Below are 13,599 nucleotides of genomic sequence, written 5' to 3'. Positions count from 1 at the left end.
CCGTGGAATCCAAAATGTTCTCTGAGTTTGGTTGTTTGCGTGTATGCATTTCATTACCCAAGTAGGTAATATCCCCAGTTCTACTGAGTGTGGGGTTTGCTCTCTGTTTATATACAACTAAGAAACAACCAAGCTCAGAGAGTATCAAGACTCTAGAGTTCAACCCTGAGTCACATATATTCTCTTCTATTGGATGATTTATTCATTCTTCCTAAAGCTATGCTAGCTTCTGCCAAGGGAATGCATTCTTTTCTAAATGCTCACAAACTGTCTGCTTAATAATCTGTTCCTGTAATAAACTCAAGAGGAGATCAAGGCAACTTCAGGAATTTACATTATTTAAAAACAGTTCACAGGGAATTTTATGCCCTGGTAAGCAGGACATGGAGATGAGCATTATTTCAGCACTGAAGCTGCTCAGATTGCTTTGCTTTTATGTAAAGCAAAGCAATAGACTTTCCTATAGCCTTTCCTTGAGATGACTGTCCCTCCTACTAGGTTAGATAGGGTGGACACAGTTCAGATCCCATCCTCAAGCATAATCATCTTGAAGGCATGCCTCCTCTATTCTGAAGATGAAACTCAAATAAGTTGGCCACCTAATGAGAAGGAAGGACTCACTGGAGAAGAGCCTAATGCTGGGAACGACTGAAGGCAAAAGAAGAATGGGATGGCAGAGAATGAGGTGGCTGGATGGAGTCACTGAAGCAGTAGGCATGAGCTTAAATGGACTCAAGAGGATGACAGAGGACAGGAAAGTCTGGAGGAACGTTATCCATGGGGCCGCGATAGGTTGGACACGACTTCGTAACTAACAACAACAACCCTTTTAGCCTTCCAGAAGACCATGAAGACCTAGCTCTTCACCCAAGCATTGACTAGGATGGGAATATATTAAGAGGCTAATGGTATGTTGCTATGTTGTTTTAGTGAGAACTTTATGCTCTGTTTTATCTTGTTGTTTTTGTTTTGCTTTGAGACATCTGGGGTTAGTCTGTAAGACAGATGACCACATAGATTCTCTAAATAAACAAATAAATGTGTAATTATTTACTTGAACTACTATGTCAAATACCACCATCTTGTTCATTAACAAGTTCACAATTCCTGGTACAGTTGTGATGCTTAAAATAATAACAATAAAAAAAACAGGAGCAGTAAATATACTCTAACTAGAACAGACATATGAAGAACAGTTGCAGGACTTGGGTTTGGCTAGTCTAGAGAAAAGAAGGACTAGCTACCCTTCAAATAGTACCAGAGGTAGTCCTCGACTTACGATCACAATTGATCCCATATGTTGCTAAGTGAAACATTTGTAAAGTGAGTTTGCCCCATTTTACAACTTTTCTTGCCGCAGTAGTTAAGTGAATCACTGCAATTGTTAAGTTAGTAACATGGCTGTAAAATGAGTCTGGCTTCCCCATAGACTTGGCTTGTCCGAAGGTTGCAAAAGGTGATCACATGACCCCAGGACATTGCAACCGTCATAAGTATGAAGCAGTTGCCAAGCATCTGAATTTTGATCATGTGACCATGGGGATGTTGCAACTGTCGTAAGTGTGAAAAACGGTCCTAGTCACTTTTTTTCAGTGCCGTTGTAACTTTGACCGGTCACTAAGTGAACTGTTGTAAGTGGAGGACTACCTCACAAGGAAACACAAGAGCCAAATGCAAAGAGTGATTCAGGTAATTAGCTGATATGGTCTGATGAATCATATTCAATTAAATTATTCATTTCAGGGTGTGTGCGTGTGTGTTTGTGTGTGTCCATATCCATTCTTGAAACTCCATCTTTGACTTTTCTTCCTGTTCAAAACTCAAGGCTTCCTCTTCTGGCAAGCTATTACGTTGCTCAGGGAGAAATTACTGTATGTGAAATATCTTGAAACCAAAACTGTTTCACTAAGTACAACTCATTAATGTGTGGCTTACAGAAAAGGAATATTTTGCAATATTTTGCCTATATTTTCTTTGAAGACCAAGAGTTTATGGGAAATACAAACATTTTGTAGAAAATAACAGGAGGAAGAGAGTGGGGAGTTCTGTTTCAAAACAGACTGTGAGGTGAATTCACATATTTTATACCCAGCAGTGACAATTACCAAGATGTAGAGATAGCATAATGCAAAAATTGGGCAGAAGAAAGCAAACTTCAAGAGAAAGGGAATTGTGCACAGTTGTCAGAGTTGTAACTGGCAATCTGGGTAAAAGAACTAATTACGTCCAAATTTAGCAACTTAGAAGGATTCAGGCTATTCTGGTATAATGGAGTTATTAAATCAGATTTTATAGCCCATCTGAGTATTTAAACATAATTGTGCTACAGTAGATGTTGATATTACAAATCCATAAGGAAAACACAGATATGGTGAAGAGATATTAACATCGTGAATACTTTTTAGCCCTGAAAAATGAATTGGATAGCAATTGAACCTGAAGTTTGATTTAATTTTCCCTGGACCCCATAAAATATTCAAACTCCATCCCCCCCATCATTTATGGCTAAATTTAGTTTCTTACAAAGAAAAATATACAGCATTCATTTCTTTGAAATATTCTTCTGGTACAATTCTTGCATTTAGATTGAAAAACCTATTTCTCATTTCCAAACATTCTCTAGATTTACTTTTAAATATCTTTATTCATTCGTTAGATTTCTATCTCTCCTATCCTCTAAGAGTTAAAAGTGGGTGCATACCATATTCAGCATTTTCCCCTTCCCCAACAATATGAGACACATTTAGTTGAAATACATCCATTTCCTCTAGTGTACTTCCACCACCACAAATGGCCTTGAAAACCAATTCTCCTCAGTCCTGGAGAACCTTAACCATTGTAATGGTTCTCTATCAATTCTTTCAGCATTGAGCAGCAACCAATGTTCAATTTAACCACTGTGAAATCAGCAATGTTTTGTAAGGGCTGAAGTCCATCAACTTATATGGACTTCAGCAAGTAAGCTGGCAAGTAGCAATCTTGTGAAAAGGAACAGCTGCATTGTGGAATTATAGACAGGTGTTAAATGCATGCCTTTACGTATTTCAAAATACCTTTTTCCCTTCATATCCAAAGTACTGCATATGTATAATTTGCAAAGTTTTGAATCCTACAATTTTAGAGAAAGAGGAAATCATAACAATGATCTAGTCTAACCTCTTATTTATGCAAAATGTACAATGCTGGATAGACTTATGGTAGTCCTTCACAATCTGGTTTGCTCCATCTGTGGTAGACTTCAATCGCCATAATCTCCAGATAGCGTGATACTGACTTCACAGCATTTCTTTCTCTGCTTCAACTAAACCAGAAGTCCATTAGTTCAGTTGCACAATAGAGTCAAACATGTGGGACCATAGCAGTGAGAAGCTGACCCAATAGTAATCCAAATGCTGTGTGTGAAGATATTCAATGTTTTACCATTCCATCTAGTCATTCTACCCATAACCATTCATCTAACAAAAACAGCATATCCAATAGAAGGAGCCTAAATCTTCAGAAGCACTAGAAGGTGATCCACCATTGCCTTCACTTCTACTTATTAGACCTGCTGAGAACAAGAAATCATTATGCTATGTGGGAGAAAACAGAAGGGCAATTTGCACCATTTCTCCTACACAAAACAAAAGAAAAAAAAAGTCTCAGTTTGGCTAATAATGAGGAGCTGCAAAGCACTTAAGTCAGCTGTCTCAGGAGTTTCTCTGTCATCCAGGTCATAGTTGTCTCAAAGGTGCTTTTTTTCCAAAAGGCAACCAGACTGTTTCTCCTTGAGGAAGAAGAAGAAATTTCACTTCTCATCTTTAGTTGTGACTGGCACTGGATGGTGGGGGGGATGGAAGGATAGGTACTGATGGTGCAGGGTGGAAGCAAAATTTCTTCTTCTTCCTTAAGACAAAACAGTCCAGTTGCCTTTTGAAAAAGCACTTTGAGACACTCAACTTAGCATTTCCTTTAAAGGACTTGAAGTTTAGGAATGGGAGGAGGAATGAGATTAAAATTCTCTCCAATGTCAAAACAAAAACACTATGTTATATGTGTTTTACTTCAATTTCAATTATCCAGGAAATTTCTCAAGTGAAACAACAATCAAGGATATGTTAACGTGTGCACCTTACTTCAAGATATTTCTTCAGAAATTTCTAGTTCCTGCTGCTATCTGCATAATTGGCCGGTTTCATAGTTTTTCATTTAACCAAGTTCACTCTGTATGACAATATTGCAGCTGAGCCATTAATAAATGTATTAGTTCTCTACTCCTGCTTAATATTGTGGCAAAACAGAAATATATTCAGGCACTGTGAAAGCAACTGAAAAATCTAATAACACACTACATACTGTAGTCCAAGAGACATTCCTGTAAAACAGAAATGATACATGATGTCTTACTGCCCATATTTTCCATAATTAGCTGGATTGATTGTTGTGTGTGTGGGAGGGAAGGATGGACAAAATTAAGATGGCTGCTGCAATCCCCCAATCAAGGCCCCATCTCTTTTTTACTTGTGGGACATTAAAAAGTGATAGGATTTTTGTTGCAGGGTGATAACAACCATGCTTTTTGCTCCACCTCTGCATAGATGCCCCTGGTTGTTAGAGAACTGAGTGTGCATATTCTAAAAGTAAAGAAGAATTGGCAGGAAGCCATCCATCTCTCCATCTTGTGATAAATGGGTGTTTGTGATTAGCCATGACTGTGTAAGTGTTTTTATAACTTGCTGTTAAAACTCAAAATGAAGTTGAAATGTTTTAGATGTTACCAGCTGCTCTTAGGTCCAAACAATTTCTTTTCTGCAGTACTGACTTTCCCACTTTGGGCTGATTAAATTTGTGTTTGTGGTTATGGTTCTTATTTCCTTATCCTGAGAAATTACAAATACTTTTTAAAATATATTTGGTGTGCGGCATGTAAACTAGAATCCAACGTCCCCTGTTCAAATGTAAATAATTCATGGACGTGTTTATTTCACAGTCGGTGGGAAACTGCAATCCAGTTGGAGTTTGTTTATTGATTTTGCCTTTTTCTCACAATTCTGATTAGCACCTTCTCAATAGTGCTATCAGTTGAATAGCTTTTAGTTGTCTCGGACTTTTCCAAAGCACCTTTATAAATGATGGTTGCCACATTTGGGGAGTATTTATTGCTTGTGAAATAGCTGTGTGTATCCAGTTCAGCATTTACAAAACTAAATTCAATGCTTGTTATTGTTAGAACTATGTTTCTAGATTAGACGTGGCCAGTTAACATATCTAAAAGGGAAAAATCATGAATACACTTGTCTGATCTGTTGAGATAGAGGATAATACATAGGAGATGATAGATAGATAGATAGATAGATAGATAGATAGATAGATAGATAGATAGACAGACAGACAGACAGACAGACAGACAGACAGACAGACAGACAGATGATAGAGATAGATAAAATAACTGGCCAACAGTCGAAATACCTGTTATTGTTTCCGCTTCTTGAAAAAAACCCACAGTTCACTATTTTTTCTTTCTCCTCATGGTTAGGAAGAATAAGGCTGGGGAACAGTACATACTTACAAATATGTGGTTGGCTTGACTCTGGTTTAGTATTTTGGATGAATCTATCCATTGTGGTCAATGAACATCATTTGTGGTGAAATATGTTATATGAATCAAGCCATTCACAGCCTTATTTATGGAAACAATAGCTTATAGTGTGAATGCAGCCTTGTAAATAAAGGAATGTTAATATCTGTTAGTAAAACAGTTTTTTTTTTTTAAAATTCATAATTACAATCTGAATTCTGAGAAATGAGTGGGGCACAGTTTAATAAAAGAATAGGCAAATCACTTAATTTAGAAGAGTTACGCCCCAGTTCATGTAACATGGAATATACAAACATGTTGGTTTCTTACCCCTAAACTGATTTTGGTTTGATGTATTGGGAGAAACTGATCACTATTTTGTAGCACATTGTAAGGACAAGTTTATTCAGTCATCTAAGCTTCAATAAAGCATGGCCTGCTATTAAAAGCAAAGAATAATGAAATGGAGTTTTTAAAGACCTTCCAAACTATGCAGTTGATTTATTTATTTTCTAATTCATAGTTCTTATAGCACCATTCAGCGAGCTCCATGAGCTATACAATTCCATAATACATAATTTTGATTTAAAACAATATAAATAAAATTGTATTTAGGTTACTATAGCAACCCAAAACAAAACCATACATTCTAACAACATAAAACCAGGAGCTTGGTGTAGTGGTTAAGGCACCAGGCTAGATACCAGGAGACTATGAGTTCTAGTCCTGCCTTAGGCATAAAGCCAGTTGGTGACCTTGGGCCAGTCACTCTCTCTCATTCCTAGGAAGCGGACAGTGGCAAACCACTTCTGAAATCTTGCCAAGAAAATTCAGTCTTACAATGTTTGATACTATAAAGTCTTTTATCCATTTTAATCTTTAAATCTTTCTGATGCAAAAAATCTTTCTGAACTGCATAGAAAACCAGCTGTTACCAAAGGGGATGATGCAACAGTTATAAGGGTGAAAAACTGTCATAAGTCACTTTTTTCAGTGCCATTGTAACTTTGAATGGTCCTTAAATGAACTGTTGTAAGTCGAGGGCTACCTGTATTCACAGAACCTACTTTTGCAACTGCTGGGAGCCTTTTCAAGTCTTCTTATCTGAATAACTAATTGACTTTTGTAATACTTCCAAAATAGTCATAAATGACAGATCCCTCGTCTTAACCGTTATTTGATTTATATTCTGTTCAGTTAGGCATCAAAAAGCATTTCTGATGAACTGGCTACAAACTAGTTCTTATATTCTTCTTGTTTTACCTTCAGAATGAAATTGCTGTGTTTGCATGACCCTGTTTATCTGCTGTTGCCTTGTTGTACACTTGTTTCTGGTTTTATATTGCATACTGAACCACAAACTAGGAAACCACATTAACTTAGCAAGTTGAGCAAATCCAGTCCATCTATTAATTTATCATTCAAATGTGTCATGTGAACAGGAAAAAAGTGGAATGAACCATGATTAAGTTAACCATGATAAATGGTGTGTGAACATAGTTGAGATCTGACTAACATGCTAGGTTCAAATGCAGCTGGCTAGTTTTGGGGGGTGGGGGTCAGAATATCCTGTAAACCAGGGGTGAAATTGAGCAGGTTCTGACAGGTTCTGGAGAACCGGTAGCGGAAATTTTGAGTAGTTTGGAGAACCAGCAAATACCACCTCTAGCTGGCCCCAGAGTGGGGTGGGAATGGAGATTTTGCAATATCCTTCCCCTGGAGTTGGGAGAGAATAGAGATTTTGTATCCTTCCCCTGCCACGCCCATCAAGCCATGCCCACCAAGCCATACCCACAGAACCAGTAGTAAAAAAATTTGGATTTCACCACTGCTGTAAACCTAACTGGTCTCAAGATGCTTTAAAACCCTTGCATATGTTGCATACTGTATGTTGTCAAGCCCATTGGTTGATGGAAATGTTGCTCAGACAGGGAAATACATTGTACAACAAGATATTTCATTAGCCTGTCATTATTCAAGGCCAATTTATGATTATTCTAGCAGAGAACTGAAATTTAATCTGCAAAAAAGCTTCTCCTGTCAGATCTTGTCTCTTTTGACCTCACTGAGTATGCATTGGACATGTCATCCATTAATCAGTAGCCCATCTATCTTACTTCCTCCTGTGCTCTCCCAATCATATAAAACAGCACAAATGAGTAAATGAATTGCCGATCTTCAAGAAAAGCTTGGTTAAAGAAACATCACGTCTATACTTGCATCTAATCATGGCCCAATATATCACAGCAATATCTTTTTTCTAGGTTAAAATATTTCCATCTTATTCTGACATAGTCAAAGAGTAGTCTCAAAATATGTACAATATGTTTGGCTTTATCACCTAATCTTAGAAGTTTAGGGATCTGTCACAGTGGTGAGTTTCAAATTTTTTTACTACCGGTTTTGTGGGCGTGGCTTGGTGGGTGTGGCATGGCTTGGTGGGCATGGCTTGGTGGGCATGGCAGGGGAAGGATACTGCAAAATCCCCATTTCCTCCCGATCAGCTGGGACTCGGGAGGCAGAGAATAGATAGGGTTGGGGCCAGTCAGAGGTGGTATTTACCGGTTCTCCGAACTACTCAACATTTCTGCTATCAGTTCTCCGAACTACTCAAAATTTCCACTACCGGTTCTCCAGAACTGGTCAGAACCTGCTGAAACCCACCTCTGATCTGTCAATACCTGACAACAGGATCTCTAGACCACTGCAGATTTCATGCACTTTCCAATGACTAATGTCTGCTAGTTTATGCTAGGGTATGCTAGTTAATATCAACTTGATAGTAGAGAGAAGCCCATGGAGAAGTGGAAGATGAAAAGATGACATTCCTGTCATTGTTGTGATAGGCCATAATAATGGAACAGGTGATATGGGGAAAGACCATAATATGTTTTGTAACCCCATCTGATTGTAGGTTACTCAGCAAATCATAGCTAAACAAATCATGGCTTAAATATATGATTTAGTGTTGACCAGCCTTTCTCAATGTGATGTCCTCTAATTATGGATGAAAAGACAGCAAGACGTGTCCCATCCATATATTCAGACAAGGTGCCATGATGTCAGGCTTTAAGATATTATAGAGTTAATTGTAAATATCCTCTTTAGGGTTGTAGAACAGGTTCAGTGTCTTGGAGAGACTGACTCAGCTTGTGGTAGAATGCAGGGCTGTAGTTAGTTCCCCAAATATGTACTGTGCCTCATAAATTGCTCAACCACATATGTATTCCTTGTGAAAGTTAACAGTAACAGATCACAGGGATATATAAACTTCATGTGCTATTCTAGAAGTGCATATAACTGCTGCATTCTGGATAAGTTGGAGCTTCTGAATACTCTTAAAGGGCAGCCCCGTGTTAATGCATTGCAGTAGTCCAATCTGAAGGTGACTCAGGAATATGTGACTGTAAGCAGGGCTCTCTCATCCAAAGCAGGCACAATTGGTAGACAAGACAAAAATGTGCAAAACCCTTCTAGCCATGATTGCCACTGACTCATGAAGCAGCAGTTGTGAACCTTGGGGAACTTCCAAGCTGCATAGGCGTCTGTCCAGGATAGCACAACCCCATTGAGCACCAAAGATGGCATAGTCTTGAAATTAGTGGGCCCCAAAACCCAAAGCAACTCAGTCTTGTCAGGGTTCAGCTGAAACTTGCTGTTCACTATTCAGATCCTGCCAGCCTTAAGGCTCTTGGATAAGATAATCATGGCAACACTTATTTTGCCAGGGATTGAGATGTACAATTGGCTATCATCAGTATGCTGATGATATCTCACCCCAACCCTCACATACCTCACAACCAGGGGTGGGTTTTCCTTACCTTTACTACCGGTTCTGTTATTCTGTTCTAGATCAGTCATGAAGGTGTTCTCATACTGTGGAGCCATCCATGCAGGTGTGAAATTCAGCAGGTTCTGACAGGTTCTGAAGAACCAGTAGTGGAAATTTTGAGTAGTTCAGAGAACCGGCAAATACCACATCTGGCTGCCACAGAGTGGGGTGGGAATGGAGATTTTGCAATATCCTTCCCCCAGGAGTGGGGAGGGAATGGGGATTTTGCAGTATCCTTCCCCTGGAGTGGGATGGGAATGGAGATTTTGCAGTATCCTTCCCCTGCCATGCCCACCAAGCCACGCCCACCAAGCCACACCAAGCACACCAAGCCATGCCCACAGAACCAGTAGTAAAAAATTTGAATTCCACCACTGCATCCACGTCCATGACTGCGATATTAATTTACAACTATAAGTTGTTGCCAAAAATAAAAGTTACAAATGAATACAGTCACACGCAATATGGTGATGATATTCCTAATGGTTTGAAGTCCACCTTTGTGGGAGGTACTGATGTACCTGAGCCTCAGCATCCATGGTAGCCAAAATTGGGGAGACTGCCATTGGATTACAGTCTTCTTAGGATGCCTGCTAAAGCATTGGATCCATCACAGCCAGATCATCGGGGTTCACAGACTCTGTACTCAGACCTTAAATCACCAGCACTCTAATTGGTGTATAAGAGCCACCATAGATTTTTCTAGAAGACTGTAATTCAGTTGCAAACCTCCTTAACAATACCATGCCTGTTTAATGGGGCCTCAAATAAAGCCTGCAGTTTTGTTTGAGGTCCAAACTTCTGTGATTGCTAATTCCAATGGCCATCTGTTCTAGCAACTCAAGTGTGTCTATTATGAATAGTCAATTTATCAGCAAAGAGAAAACCGTTTACAGGAAACAAGACAACTTTGATAAAGCAAACTGCGTTGTGGATTTAATTTGGGCAGTGTTTTGTTCATCACTCATTCCAACCTTGGAGTCTGTTGTTGGTTTCTCTCTTTTCCTAATAGAACATTATTTTGATTTGTAGTATTTTGCTACTATGCTGTTCTGTCAATGGCAATCTTTTCTCTGGAAAATTAAATCCCTCTCTACTTTAAGTCCTCTCTCCAGTGACCTTTCCTAAATTCCCATTCTCTGAATGTAAACTATAGAAAGTATAGAGTACTACTATAATGAATTGCGTTAATTAAAAATAGCCATTCCTCAAGTTTTTATAAACTGTAAAGCCATTCATTATATGGAGCAGAAGTCATCAAACCAATATTTTCTTTGACCAGCTATATTTCTGGTGCTTCTAAATAGGAGAACAGTCTTTGTCCATGGTTTAGGATTTTTTTAAAAAAAAGCCCACTCCTTTCTGGCTGATGACAGATAAATCCAATTTGTTTTCAGATTGTTCACTGTGCATATTTATACATGAATTAGAAATATGGATCGGAGTATCTGCAACCAATTTTAAGGAATAGAGAGACTTTAATGAAGTAATGTGTAGCTTTCAAGGAAAAAAAACAAATGCCTGTTAGTTAAAGAGTTGGGTCTAGGAAAATTCAGATTTAATCGGCCATAGAGCAAACTGGATCAGTCACTCCTTCTTAGTTTGGCTTATCTTGCAGGATTGTTAATGAAGTAAAATGGAAGATGAATGAAGATGCTGCTACATATGCTATCTTTGGCCACTGGATGAAAAGCAATATATAAATATAATTAATAAATGAGAAAATCATGGAGCTTTAAAACCAAAAATGTTGGCAACCAGCATTGCTGGCAGACTTGATAATACATTCAAATAGTCTCTAGACAGTTATATGTTTTGCTTAGGAATAAATTTTCATTTTATTGCAGAAAATGTTGATATATTCTGAAGTAATGCAGAGCATCTGAAACTGCATGCATGCTAATTCAGGTATCCTGTTTTATTCTTTACAACTGGACAGAATTTGAAACAAAAAATGCCCAAGGGCTCAGGACTTTGTCAGTCTGTCCATCCATGTCAGTCTGTCAGCATGATAACTCGCCAAGAAAAGCACAGAATAGAAGAAGACTTGATATGGCAAGAAAAGCTAGCTAAAAACAAGGGAAAAATGCAGTTGGAAAATAGGTTAGAACTTCTTGGGAGTAGCAAATTGATCACAGGACACTGAAAATAAATTATATAAAGGGGAGGAGGAGGAGAAAAAGGAGAAGGAGAAGGAGAAAAAGGAGAAGAATTAGAGGATGAAGAATTAGAATAGAACAGAGGTCTTCAAACTTGGCAGTTTAAGACTTGTGGACTTCAACTCCCAGAATTCTAGGAGTTGAAGTCCACAAATCTTAAAGCTGCCAAATTTGAAGACCTCTGGAATAGAAGAAGGAGGAAGAGGGGGAGGAGGAGGAAACAATGGGAAAACGAAATTTGAAAACAGGGAGAGAACTTCTGAGGGGAAAAATAATCAGAAATAAATCTATGAGAGAGACAGATGGATAATTGCTCAGAATTGTTGATTTCTCCATATTCAGCCTCCTCCATTCTAGTCACATGAGTCTTAGCAGAGAAGATGCATCCAGCTCTCTCCTTTCCGGTGTACACATTCACATTACCAAGCAACATGAGGGAAGCACACAAACACATGTACGCAGGCACCGCACATATCAGCGGTGAAATCCACTTACATGTCCCGGTGGGTGGGCGGAGCCTCCCGCCGCCAGCGCGTGAGCTGGCCGGTTCACGTGAGACGGATAGAACCGGCCGGATTTCACCCCTGATATGTACCCATTCTAATTAGCAATATGAATGAACACCTCCTTGATTAGTCTTTAAGGAGACAACATGTGCATACCTATATGCAGTAGTACGCATACAACTGTATCAGTGGTGAAATCTGAACCGGTTTGCTACCGTTTCGCTGGCTGCGCATGCGTGTTGCGTGCCAAGCGCGTGTTGTGCACATGTATGCACAATTTGCACCAAATGTGCCCTGTATGTGCCAAAAGGAGGCTTGGGAATGTAAGTAGAACAGCGGGGGAGGGGGAAATCAGCTGTGGCGCGTGATCTTGGGAACCTTTTTAAAAACTGTTTAAAACATTTTTTACTACCGGTTCAGGCGAATAAATAGTAAAAAATGCTTTAAACAAGTAAAAAAAAGGCTCGGATGATCACAGCTGTGTTGCACAATCATCTGAGCCTTTTTTTTAGTTTTTAAGCATTTTTTTACTTAAAAATGCTTTAAAAAGTAAAAAAAAAAAGTTCCGATGATCAGCTGAGCGACTTGCGATCTTCGGAACTTTTTTTTTTTTTTTTTACTTTTTAAAGCATTTTTAACTACCAGTTCAGGCAAACCAGTCTGAACCGGTAGCATTTCCACCCCTGAATTGTATTGATGCAGCTTGTTACCACAGAGAAGAAAATGCATATGGCTCCTGTTTCCAATGTTAAAAGAGGTGTAAAAAGAGTTCCAGAAGCTGTTCTTTGCATGCTTTCCCTTCCTTGTTTAAAAAAAAATGTGTGTGTGTGTGTGTGTGTGTGTGTGAGAGAGAGAGAGAGAGAGAGATCTGGAGGCCTATTGGTTTCACACCAGTATTAATAATGGGTCTGCTGTTTCAAATCCCCCATCGACCGCTCTCTGGTTTTAATTTGGGGATCAAAATTAAAAAGAAGTGGGGTTCCTTGCCAATGTCACTATTAGGCGTATTGCATTTGGCAAGGAAAGTTGTGAGATTAGAGTTCAGCTTTACTTTAGGTCTGAGTTACATTCAGTCTAAGAGACGTTCAGTCCATATGATCTTGGACATATTGTAGTTGGGAAGTCTTTTTTAGAAGCCTTTTGTTTCTGGCCATATGCCTGAAGTGCAGAATCAGGATCCGATTTCATCCCTAACATGCCTCCTGCAGGAAGAAATGGCTGCCAGTTTATCCCGCAGCCTAATTTCTGCTATACTGTATTATTATTTTTTATTATGAAATACACTATATGCCTGGTTAAATTACGTTTCTGGAAACATTTCTTGATAGCAGAGATTTTTGCTTGATATTTCCAAAAATACTGATAATAAGAGAGACAAAAAAGAGGGCTGATTGAAGATAACTCCTTTCAACTACTAATGCATATAGCATGTGCAAAATAAGGTGTAGAAAACGCTTACTCAATAAAATGGTTTGTTTAGGGAAAAGCAAATATAGAGCGAATGATATGGTACAAGAGAATGTTCGAATTTTATGACCAGAACAG

This window comes from Pituophis catenifer, unplaced genomic scaffold (assembly GCF_029215685.1).
Source record: "Pituophis catenifer annectens isolate HBS135680 unplaced genomic scaffold, rPitCat1.0.hap2 SCAF_3, whole genome shotgun sequence".
Lineage (NCBI taxonomy): Eukaryota > Metazoa > Chordata > Lepidosauria > Squamata > Colubridae > Pituophis > Pituophis catenifer.
Note: the sequence above shows the minus strand (reverse complement) of the source record.